We start from the raw sequence: 11,904 nt of genomic DNA, 5'->3' as shown, positions 1-11,904 counted from the left end.
ATCGAGTTTACTTCCAGAGTATATTTGATTTTATTTTTTTTTTTTCTCTTTTTTTTTGCCTCTTTTTTTTTTTTTTTTTTTTTTTTTTTTTTTTTTTTTTTTTCACTAATTCGTCACTCGGTGTTTAAACCATTTTTTACGTATCGTGATGCGCGCGGAGTATTACAAACAACTTGATAAAACCGACGTAGAAGAGCGAGAGAGATAGATCGCGTTAAGATCCGCGACACCGTTCACATGCCGCAATATGCATTTATAACGTATGTGCTCTCTCGCGTGATTTGATGTACGTACGTACGTGCGTAGCGATTCTCTGCGGATGTGTAATGGACTTTCTTTCACGCATCGCGATAATCTCTCGCGCTTTATAACCTCGGCGTCACTTTGCATGTTGCGCGCAACAGACAGACACAACTCCATCACGCGAGGTATTACACACCCAATTTACGTATTGCCGTCATTAGCGCTCGCGCACGATTATTACGGATACGTAGGAATACTTAATTATTATTAATGACTCGCGCCACGCACCCCGTTATGTACCTACGGCGACGACGTGTTGTGTTGTATGTAGCGAGCCTCGTAGTCGAGCGACGTGTATCGCACCGACGGGGCGATACACGTTTACCGTTTATAATCGGCGGAATTCGTCAGTTTCGCAATCAACGCGCGTTATATTCGCACTTAATAGCGGATCTTAAACCGAGTCAACGGTCTCTACACGCGGCCGTCGCGGTCTCAAGGAGCGCGCACGAGGGATTACAAAAGAGAGAAGACGTCGCGATCTTGAAATATGTAAACTAAGTCGACTATAATAATTTATGGAGAAAATAAATAAACAATAATTTCTCGCGCTGTAATAAAAGATTCGCCCGCGAGATGACCCAATTGCCTGATTCATCTCGCGAAGGAATTCACACGCGAGGAATAAACAAGCGCGACACGGGAATAACGAGCACACACACTCGATTAACTTGGATAATTACGACTTGGATAATCTTCATACGTTCAGCCAAATGCTGTGTGAGATTACTTTCTCGTTTTTGCTATTTTGTATATCCGTCGCGCGCTCGAGTGATAACTGTGTACACGCGCGCGCGCGCGCGCGTGTTAAAAATCGTATTTTCTACGTGCACAGTATGTACGTGTGTGCACCACACGGTGCACACGCTACTTTCTCGGTCTCGACCTATATAAGATTTTTTTTTCTCAAACCCCCCATACACGATCTTTCCATGTGTACAACTCGAATCTGGGTGCCTTTCTATCGCGCATCATCGGATACGCGCTTCACCCCGCGCGCGCGCCGCGCTCCAGGAAGCGCGAGGAAAGACGCGGAAGAGATATGAGATTTTTCTCTTTTTTCTTTTTATAAAAAAAAAAACAACAACAAAATAGATAACACTCGGGGAATTTATGCCGCGCAACTGACAATCCTCTGTACGAGAGAATTTTATCGAAATGGTTAGTTTGTATTTTCACTCGTAACTTTTTCTGTGTTTATACTAGTATTTATGATGGCCGCTTCGAGCAATTTGTTACGTCTGAGAGACCGATGTATGCCGATCTATCAGCGTAGATAAATATCCGCGAATCGCGGAATCCCAAGCGCACGAAAATAAAAAGAAACTTCTCCGGTACGCGTACAAATTACGAAGTTATCCGAGAGAGTTACGGCGTATGCGAAACGTGATGAAACGTATTACAAACTTATATATCTTTCTTCGCCGAGAATGTTTCTCCGCGCTTTTCTTCTTTTTATCTATCCTATCTATCTCTCTATTTTCTTGGAAGAAACTTCCTCGCGTCGTATCTTTCGGATGATTTTTGTTTTTGCCACGAGAATTCGCACGTACGACCGCGAGTGACACGTCACGTCAATCTTGACGTTAAACCGTATCGACGTTTCGAGAATTATTAGAGAAAAGACCGCGACAAAAGGTTACGCGGAATTTTTGCTTGTTTATGTGTAGTTGGTCGACGCGCGCGCGCGCACTAGCGATCTCCCGTCCTGACGCGCGAATCAATCACGACGATAATCAACTCCTCGATGTTCCTCCTCTTCTTTTTTTGCTTATCTATCATTTTCAAGTAATTACAAGCGGGAATCTGTGCCGGGACACTTAAAGAGACTCGCGGTCGAGGCGAAACGGAACAATGCGAGAAACACGAGTTGGAAAGCAGGCACGCGGGTTAGCAGTAGAGAAGAAGACAACACGGTCGGTTAAGGATTAATGGCGCTTACCTCGCTGGTGCTGGTGTAATTTGTCGTGAGTTTGATTTGCGGTCTAATCTTTCCGGGCGACTCTCGTGTCTCTTTGGCGGACGTGAGAGGCGAGGTGGTCGTGACATCGGCGGCGGTGGCGGCGGTGGCGGATGCCGCCGATTTCCGCGACGAAAGCACCGTGGCCGCGGTGTGCTGAGTGGGCAAGATTATCCTGGGGGACGTCTCGGTGAAGGTGGAAGAGTTCGAACCGTCGTCACCGGAAGTCGCGAGGCTCGTCGTCGACGTCGCCGTCGTCGTTGTTGTTGCCGCGATCGTCGTCGGTAGCTTCAGCGTCGTCGTGGCGGATGTGACAGCTGTAACCGGCGCCGTTATCTTGACCATCGTTGTTGTCGTCGAGGACAACGACGAGGAGGAAGGTGACGACGACAGGTGCGACGTGGCGTTCCTCGTGTACGGCGACGTCGCGTTGGTCGCGATCGGTCGCGACGCCGTCGTCGCGGTGATCGCCGCGGTGCTCTTGCCGGGCACGATCGGCGTGGTTTTCTTCCCTTTGACGGGATCGTCCGGACGTCCCTTCGACGACGCCGGCACGGCCGACACCGTCATCAGCAGCGCGAACCAAACGCAACACTGGACAATCCGCATTTTCAATATCGGTGTATTTTCAAGTTAATTCCGTTTTAACGTGGCTTCGAGCGCAGTGGTTTTCTTCGAGTTTTTTCTGATCTCGATGAAGCTTCTCGATATCCTTGATATCTGTAAACGATACAAGTCTCTCGTCACAAAGTATATACGTATTGTAAAAAAAAAATTGTATAAATTACACCTCTTTCTCACATTTAATTTAATTTTACTTTTTAGAAACAGTGTTTCGAGAAAATGACTCACGACGCGTCGTTTTCGCTTCAACTTTCTTGTTCATTCAGTCTTTTTTTTACATACTTCTCGACCTGTTCTCTCTCAAAAAATCGTCGCTTTCGCTTTTCCTTGTCGAAGTTGTTCAGTATAAGGGGAAGGATGAGTCGTGTATCTATCTGCGGTTTGCGGAGATTACGCGATAGATGCAATAATATATGTACATATATATATATATATATACACATATATATGTATATATGTAGAACCACGTAATGTGTCTATATTTGATCATATATCCGAAGCGTGTAATCGAAGTAATGTCCGAAGTAAAATATACGTTTCGGAACAATTCCAACAGCTGAGCAAACGATCGTCTCTCGGTGCTAATTACATTTTTTTTATTACGTGTGTACAGCAATGTATATACAACAATGCAAACATGTACATAGTAAATATATACATTCTTCGTTCCTCGTCGCACGAGACGGAACTCGCACAATCTTCACCTTCTCCGCTTTTACCGTTTTCTCTCTTTCTTCTTCCTCCATCGCGATAATCCAGCGATTATAGTAGCAGTCTTTTCTTCACATCCGCCTTCGCATTGTTGCACGAGCAAATGAACCGCGCGATTTTTGTTTTTTTTTTTATATGTATACGTGTGCTAACGCAAAATTAATAACACGAGAGTCCAGAGGTATTCAGCGTCTATGCATACGAAATGCGGAAAGCGGTTCCAAGTAATTGCCACGTGTCAAGTTCACCTCGAGTTAGAGACAGAGAGGGATGGGTCTTATTGCAACTAGAATATTGCAGGCTAATGTATTCGCAGGGTACGTAGGATGCATTAGAAGAGGGGAATCGTGCGCGGCTTCCGTTGCGTGGAAGCGTGTCTGCGAAAGATGGTCTTCAATTATAGCATCCGTCCTTTCACCCGTAATTCTCCGATGAATTCTTCGAAGTCGATTCCACACACACACACACCTGTCAGTCGATTGGCAAAATCTATCGAAGTAATATACTTGCAAGGGAATTGTCACGAGTGTCCGACGTCGATTTGTTTCTAACTGAAATATGTTGAAAAAAAACATGATCTTAAGGAGAACATTTTGTTGTACATGTCATTTTTTAGTTCTAAGGAGTGAAACATCCCTTTGAAAGGGAAAAAACTGATAAATTTCGTATTCTCATCGCTATAAGTCAACGGTCACCGGTACATTTTTTTTAAGCTGAACGAACTCGAGATTGTTGCGGAGATTTTTGTCGTTTTTGTTTTGTTTTTTGTTTTTTGCGAAACGACGACGGAATCAGGTGGACACGCGGGATATTGTGGGAGAGGCGCGCGCACACGCGCGTGTTTTATTTGCTCGCCTTTCTTCTGGACCGCCGCAGCGCATCGGTCCATGGCGAGGTGACCGCTTATCGCGCTTTACCTACCTACGTATTTTCCTTTCACGTGCTCGATCTTGTCCGCGGCGGCTTGCTCGCGCTTGTGCCGCAACAGTTATCGCACGTTTGCCATACGACACTGGTGAAATTGGGTCATTCGGTACAAACCGACCATACACTGCGAGCCGTTATCTCGGTTGCATTTGCAAGGCCGTATCAAACTGAGCTCGCGCGCGCGCGGACATCGGCACGCTTGTGCATCAGATGTTAGACATTAAGCTTCATTAGAATATATCTTCGCGTCTAGCAATGAATATACGATAGACGCCGCCGTATCTCGTCCCATCTCGGCCTAACGGAAATGAGAACGACGGGGAGTGATATATATATTGTTTTGATTAGATAGAGCCATCAGATAGGCAGAATTTATACCGACAGAAAAATTTTCGCGCGCTCTGCTATTAATTGACGCGGCAACTCGGCCATGCGCTCTTTCAACGCCGACAACACGCTTTGCTCGCTTTTTGATTAGTTTTGTTTTCTGTAATAAACTATTATCGAACGAGAAGCTCGATCGAAAAGCGAGAATTGCAGGTTTCTTTATTTCTCGCGAACAAACTGTTCGCACGACGGACGATGTTTGTTCCTTATGAAGTTGTCGAACACGCAATTTGCTGCCACGATGTTTCCGTCCGCACGTCACGGTGAACCGCTCACAATGTGTTGCGGTATAGAAAATGCGTTTCCACGCTCGGTTCGCAAATGAAGTTTACAAACGTTTTACGAACACAGTTGTTTTTTTTTTTTTTTTTTTTTTAATTTTTAAACATCAAGCGTTTTCCGCGCTCCAACACAATATAGTAATTAAAATTACGTTCTCAGTGAGAGGGGGCAACGTTAGAGAAAACGGTAACGCGTGTAAAAAAAAAAAAAAACGTCAACGAAGAGATTCGCGCGCATTACATCACGTGAAAAAGCATTGGTGCGAATCTCAAAGAGATATACTGTAGATCACGAGTAAAAAATTAATGAAACTAAACGTTTTGAAATTGCGCAATCAGTGCGCACACATTTATACCTGTTCACACGGCCTTCTTTAAGCGCATTCCTCTGCGACATTAGCGATTCAATACACATGACATTACAGGTGAACGGTGAATAATTTCACCGTTAATAAGCGCCCGAGTAAATCAGAATTAATTTACTCGTGCAAATAAAAAAAAATGAAAAAAAAAAAAAAAAAAAAACGTTTACGGACCGATACGTGATGTGTGTGTGCGTGCGTTCGTTCGTTCGTTCGTTCGTTTCGGCAATTTGTCAGGCTAACGAGACCGAAAGGAAAGCGGCGCCGGTCGGTCGAGCGTGCACAAAAGTGCTCGATTAGCAATGGACGCGTGGTGTCGGATCTCGCAAAATCGCTCGCGTTCACGCTCGCGCTCATGTTTCGCGACCGCGAGAGGTATATCCTGTGTGTAAGTAAAGAAGATTTCGCGCGCGATATACAAAAGCCCGACCAACAAACGGGGAGAGACAAAGGAGTGAAGGCCCCAGCGCGGACTCGTCGTCAACGTCGCCGACGACGCGTACCCGGTCTAACGGGTCTTTCGGTTAAATTGGCTTAACGTGTTACAGCCCTTTTCCTTATTGTCGAGCGTCGCGCTCGTTGTGTCCCCCGGTCGTCACATCATTCGTCACAGTGAGATTGCGAATATACGCGACAAGGGAATGTGCGCGCGTTTGTGACGTAATCGCGACATTAAAAAGAAATAATAATCTAACAAAACGCCATATGTTCGCGCTGATCTTCTCGAACAATTGTGTGAGGAAAAAACAAGAATCGAACAATTTCGAGCGGTTGAACGACTTATATTTTTAGAAACGCGAAAGTTTCCTACAGAAGCTGTAATAGACACGCGTATAATTATTGCTATAAAAAATCAGGGTCGGATTCCATTCGCGAACGGAAAATATATACAGGCTCGTTCCCCGTGAATGATTCTTCGCTGAGGGTACCGCGGCGATAATAATATATCATCGTCGCGTTATCTCCCTCTCTTTTCGAATATAGGCACGACTATGTAACACTTGCAACGGAGAGACGGAGAAGAAGAACCGCACGCACGAGAGAGGCGTGGAAGAGAGGTTCGGTATCTGGAATAAGATATTCAATAAGGAGTATATATGCACCCACCCGCCTCGATTCGCATCGGTAGCGCCGGTAGTTGGACACGTTCTGTAGATTGTAACGGAAGTGCGCGAAGAGAGCAAAGCCGACGGTCGCGATCGGAATGTCGTTCCCTCAAAGGAACATCCTACTCGCTTCTTTGTGGCGGAAGAAATATCGAACGACCGTCGTTGTTGCTCGCGGAGAACCTAAATCGGCGCGTGAAAACTAATTCGGAGCACGATTTATTTTGTTTTTTTTTTTATTTTTTATTTTTTTGTTTTTCAGAATCACGTTATTTATGAGAAATTGGTTTTTTGAATCCTCTGATACTTTTAATGGTTTTTTAAATCCTCTAATACTTTTTTCTACAATCTCAAAAACGATGGTAGAATAAGTACGCAACTTGTCTCGCTGAAGCGACAATAGTTACATCAATAAACAATTTAATTGTTTATGGTCTTGGTTATTATTATTATTTTATTAGTAATTGTACACAAAAAAGGTCTGATAGCGGATAACAAACATTGAAGTATTTCAGTTATTTCTAAATACGACGCTCATTTTACGACAATCAGAGGAAGACGGGACGTGAATACTAAAAAAAGCACACGGCGAACGCGCATATACATGTATGCTTTCACGTTACATGTACACGTACATATGTAAGCATATCTCTATAGGCCAGGCCACAAAACACATCAATTTCTCGTAGCTATCCTCATTAATATTTAAAACAAAACCATCAGGAGAAGAAAGCTCTCACGTACCTCGTGTGCGCGTGGGTGGACTGACCCTCGACCTTGACTTTCGTCCTCGCTGCACGTCGGCCGCGACCTCAGCGGCGACCTCGACCGCGATCCTTGATAGGAAAGGCGCAGCTTTTGTAGAGTTTCCCGGCGCGCCGCTGACCAAAGAACCGGCGAACCTGTTCCTCAACGCGACGATCCTCTGTGTGCGTCTCGTAAGACTTTCCTCGTCGGGGAAGACGCGCGAGTAATATCCTGCAGTTTGCGCGCTGCGATCAGAGAAAACTGCGTGCGGGAATCCTGGACCCCGTTCGACACGATAGCGCGCGACCCGACACCCAAGATCGACGCGACGATAGTTCCGTCCTGGCACGTAAGGACCAACCCTCTTCCGCGTTCCGAAGCGGTCGGTTTTTTTTCTTCCTTCCGGAGGTGAAGTACCGTCTGTCTGTCGTCGTTTACTTCGCAGGAGAAGAGTGCTCGCTGTGCCGTTGTGCGCTCGAGAAGAGACCGCGGTGTGTATGTGTGTATGTGTGTGTGGATGAAGAAGGAAACTCGCGATGAGATTGTTTCGGGGTTTGCGCCCGACTGCGGCCTCGCGTAGGACGCTCCGAGCCTATGAGTCCCCGCTAGTCCCACTTACCAACCAACCAGAAACTCCTCGGGTATACTCGGTATATCCTAAGCTGCATCTCCGCCAATCCTCCTTCTACTCCTTCCTCCGTCGTTGTGCTCTCCGTCGAGCTCGAGCGTGCCTGTAATGTAACGTAAAGGCTGCCGCCGCCGCCGCCGCCGCCACCGCTCGGAGATTTTACTTGTGCTTTTTCGTCTTTCGGGCCCGTACGTACTCTCTCGTTGATCGCCGCAACCGGTCGTTGCCGGATCGCTAAGTGCTTTTAATTAACCGCAAAGGCGTTTAACAAGCTGTTAATCGATCGAGGGGGCTGATATGACCCGCGGGAGAAACGTGACCACGGTCGAGTTTTTCTTTTTTTCCCATCTAATTGGAAGTTGATACTCTTTGATAAGATCTAATTGGAAGTCAGTGCTGCTCTCTTGTGAGATATCAAGAGTATATTATCTCTTTCTCGAAGTAGCTCGCGACCGGGTCTCCGTATTGAAATCTATTAGAACGCCCCGACAACCACGTGTGTCTTCACCTTTCCATCGTGTGCAGAGAAATTTCTAAACGCGCCGTGTCTAAATAACTTTCCGCTCCGTTCTATTCGCACGCGCGCGCGCGCGCGCACACATGTCACGTGTATTACACGAGGATGACAGAGCGCGTTTCTGAATGCGGTTTTTTTTTTTACGTTGAAACGTGAAAACGCACGCGAAGGAAAGCGTTTTTAAAAAATATACGTTATATATCGCGCGAGGATGACAAAAATATGTTTTAGAAAGCTCCGGTTCGCAAAGAAGCTATCGATCGTGTCGCTCTTGTAAAATCCACAAGCTTTACACGACGGTAATTATTTTTACGAAGCGCATGCGCGCGGGAGAGCAAATCCCCGACGCGATTATTACTTCCCGTCGTTGATGGGCTCTCGCTTTATCGCGATTTTTCAATCGTAGACACGGTCGAGTAACAAGGTACCTACAAGGCCTTTCTCCCGAGAGTATCGATACCGCGCGTATTATTCTTCTTCTTCTTCTTCTCCGTGGCGATGCATCCACCTCGGTGAAAGTCCGCGGCTCTATCTGTTAGGCATAAGATCAATTTGACATGAACGCTAATCATTGTCTGCGGGCGAAATGCGGCAAAATTGCTCTCGGCAAGCGCAGAATCTCGCGCGCGCGCACGCTCGTTCACGCGCGAAAAGATTCTTCTCTCTTTCTCGGCAGGAATCCTCGATGGAAGAAGAATGTCTGAGAGATTCATCGCGGTTTCGATATCGTCTGTCCCCCATTCCCGAACCGCGCGGTCGTCCAGTTGTGATGATGACCACTAGAAAACGGAAAAACCGGCCCGTTCGTTACGCTTGTGAGTTTTTACACGCGGAACGACGCGGAATGAGATTCGCGCTTTCGGAAGGATGAACAGATAACGCAAAAAATGTCCGAGAAGTGTGTCGAAAAAGAAACAAAAGCCCGTTGGAACGTGACGCCGCGGAGTGTCGCCGCGTATTGTCGCGGACGTCGCGCCAACCGAGATCTTAGCTTTTTTTGGCCGGCGAAATATAAGTACGCAAGAAATCGCAGAAAAATCCTCGAGACTTCGCGAAGAAGTTTTTATTTTCTCGTTATGTGTGTTCGCGTGATCGCAAGACTTGTGAAAACGCGCCGGATAAGTTTTCACCCTCTTCATATTCATGAGAGAATTCGCTTTCTAAGTTTTACAGAAGTTTTGATACACCTCGCGATTATAAACGGCATGTGCGTCAATCGCGCGATTAAAACGTAAATTTTACGCTTTACTTTTTATGGCGATTGTGTTAACGGAGTTGGTTAAGGAGCGAATTATCGAGTTTATTGCTCGTGAAAATTTATTCGGAGAAATAAATTTTCATCAGGATAATGAGAGATTAGATCAAACGAGTTGATGTAACAAATTTAGCAGAATTTCACCTTTTCTACTCTCCGATTCCACCTCTCTCGCGCGCGGTTTCTTCTCTAAACTAAAGATGTGCGATCTAAATTGGACGAGTCGATGATTAGTTTTGATTTTCCCGATCAGTTCGCGTGATTCGTAATCGCGCTGTTCGATCGCGGTTCGAACGAATCTCGTATCTATTCGCGTTCGTTTGCACGCTGCGTAGGAGAACTCGATTCACTGACTCAGGCGCAGTGAAGCGCACAGTGCAGCGCAACGCGCGCGCGCAACGGTAACGGTGCCCCGTGCAGATGGTAACGCGCGCAAGAGTAGAGCATCCGCGAGTCGCGGGTGATGGACCGTGACGTTCTCACAGATAACTCACGGCTTCCGACGTCCATTCGCGTTCTGGTTATGTCAAGTTATCCTCGAATAACTTAAGAGAGCGTGGAGAAAGAGAGAGAGAGAGAGAGGGAAAGAGAGATTCCTTATATTTCGAGGGATAGAGAAGTGTTTATTTGGAAGACATCCGGTACATCTGCATTCTCACATACGTTTATGACAAGATATAGAACCGCATCGCAAAAACATTTCAAGTCTTTCTTCCCCAGGTTGCGCCGTTAAAAATAAATATGTTCACGCGCTATTTCTGTAGTTGTTCGAATATTACACGTGTAATTATTATTATTTTTTTATTTTTGTTTTAGAAAACAGAATCTTAAATTTCACTATTTCGTTCGTAATAAATTTAATTGTGACATACGATGTCGAAAGAAGTTTTTTTATAGAATGATGAAGAGGTTGAGTAACACCTGGCACGTGCGACAACGCTGATGTTATCACGACCTTTTATTCCTGAGGATGATTTTCGGATTTAATTAAATCTTGCTGGTGTTATTTTTATACCGACGTTTCGTGGATATTTCAGTTTACTTCATTAGAGGATTCAAGAGCCTGATACGTCGGTACGAGAATGACACGTAAACGCGATTCAAACTCGAAAACTATCTTCGGGAATTCTCATGACACACCGCGAAACCATCAAATATCAAAAGACCTTTTGTATTTTATTTTGAGAGTATAAATACAAATTAAAGTAAATTTAATAAATTAAATGCAATTATATATATGATGAGATTAAATATTGTATTTAATACTTTGTAAACTGAAATATCCTATTACCGTTGATGAGGATTATTCCGCAAAGAAGAAAGAACCTGAGATGTACAGAGATGTACTGAGACATCATATCGAGCTTTTTCTTCTTTACCGACTTGCGATAGAGATTAAACGTTCTTATCCAGACTCCGACCGCATCCTCGACAATTTCGAAGATCGATAAATCGCTTCTTTACCACTGATGTGTAATGCGCGCGTGTACGAAAGATGATATGATATGAGACGATATGACTTTGCAAAAGCAACAATTTTTATCACCGATATTCTTTTCCTGCTAGTGTGACAATTTTTTTTCACACGGAAATTGGAAAGGAGCATATTGAAGGAAAAATCCAATTGTTCATGCTGTCATCATTTATACTTCTTATTAAGTTATTAAAGTAAAATTAACAAATAAATCGCGTTGAGATTCTCTCTTTCTTGTTAATCTCATTTATAACGCTAAAAATATATATTGTAACACACTTGTCAAACTTTCAACAGCCCGACTTGGATATGTACAAAAAAAAAAAGAAAAAAACCGACAACAACTACTGTTATCGATAATACCGAATATATCCTATCATGCGGTACAGAAAATCGGTACGCATTAAGAAAATATGTGATATATTTCCTCGTTCTACAATAAGAAAAGTAATACAGTAACTACGACCGAGTTACTTCAGGAATGCAAGACGGTCAGTTCTCTCGTGCGTACTGTACAAAGTTACATAGACATAGGCACTTACTATAAGTGATAAATCTTCTCTTATTTCTATGTGTCTGTACATGCTTTTTACACTCAACATTCGCCAGTGTCACTATAGTT

General features: G+C 44.6%; 1 protein-coding gene across 1 annotated transcript in view; it reads left to right on the top strand.

Annotated features, from left to right (window-relative positions):
• Positions 1-11,904, top strand: part of LOC109859348 (elongation factor-like GTPase 1) — a 35,940-nt gene that overhangs the window by 13,983 nt on the left and 10,053 nt on the right. The window lies entirely within an intron of this gene.

This window comes from Pseudomyrmex gracilis, unplaced genomic scaffold, assembly GCF_002006095.1.
Source record: "Pseudomyrmex gracilis isolate BER0280 unplaced genomic scaffold, ASM200609v1 scaffold_258, whole genome shotgun sequence".
Lineage (NCBI taxonomy): Eukaryota > Metazoa > Arthropoda > Insecta > Hymenoptera > Formicidae > Pseudomyrmex > Pseudomyrmex gracilis.
Note: the sequence above shows the minus strand (reverse complement) of the source record. Positions and strands in the feature narration are given on the sequence as shown.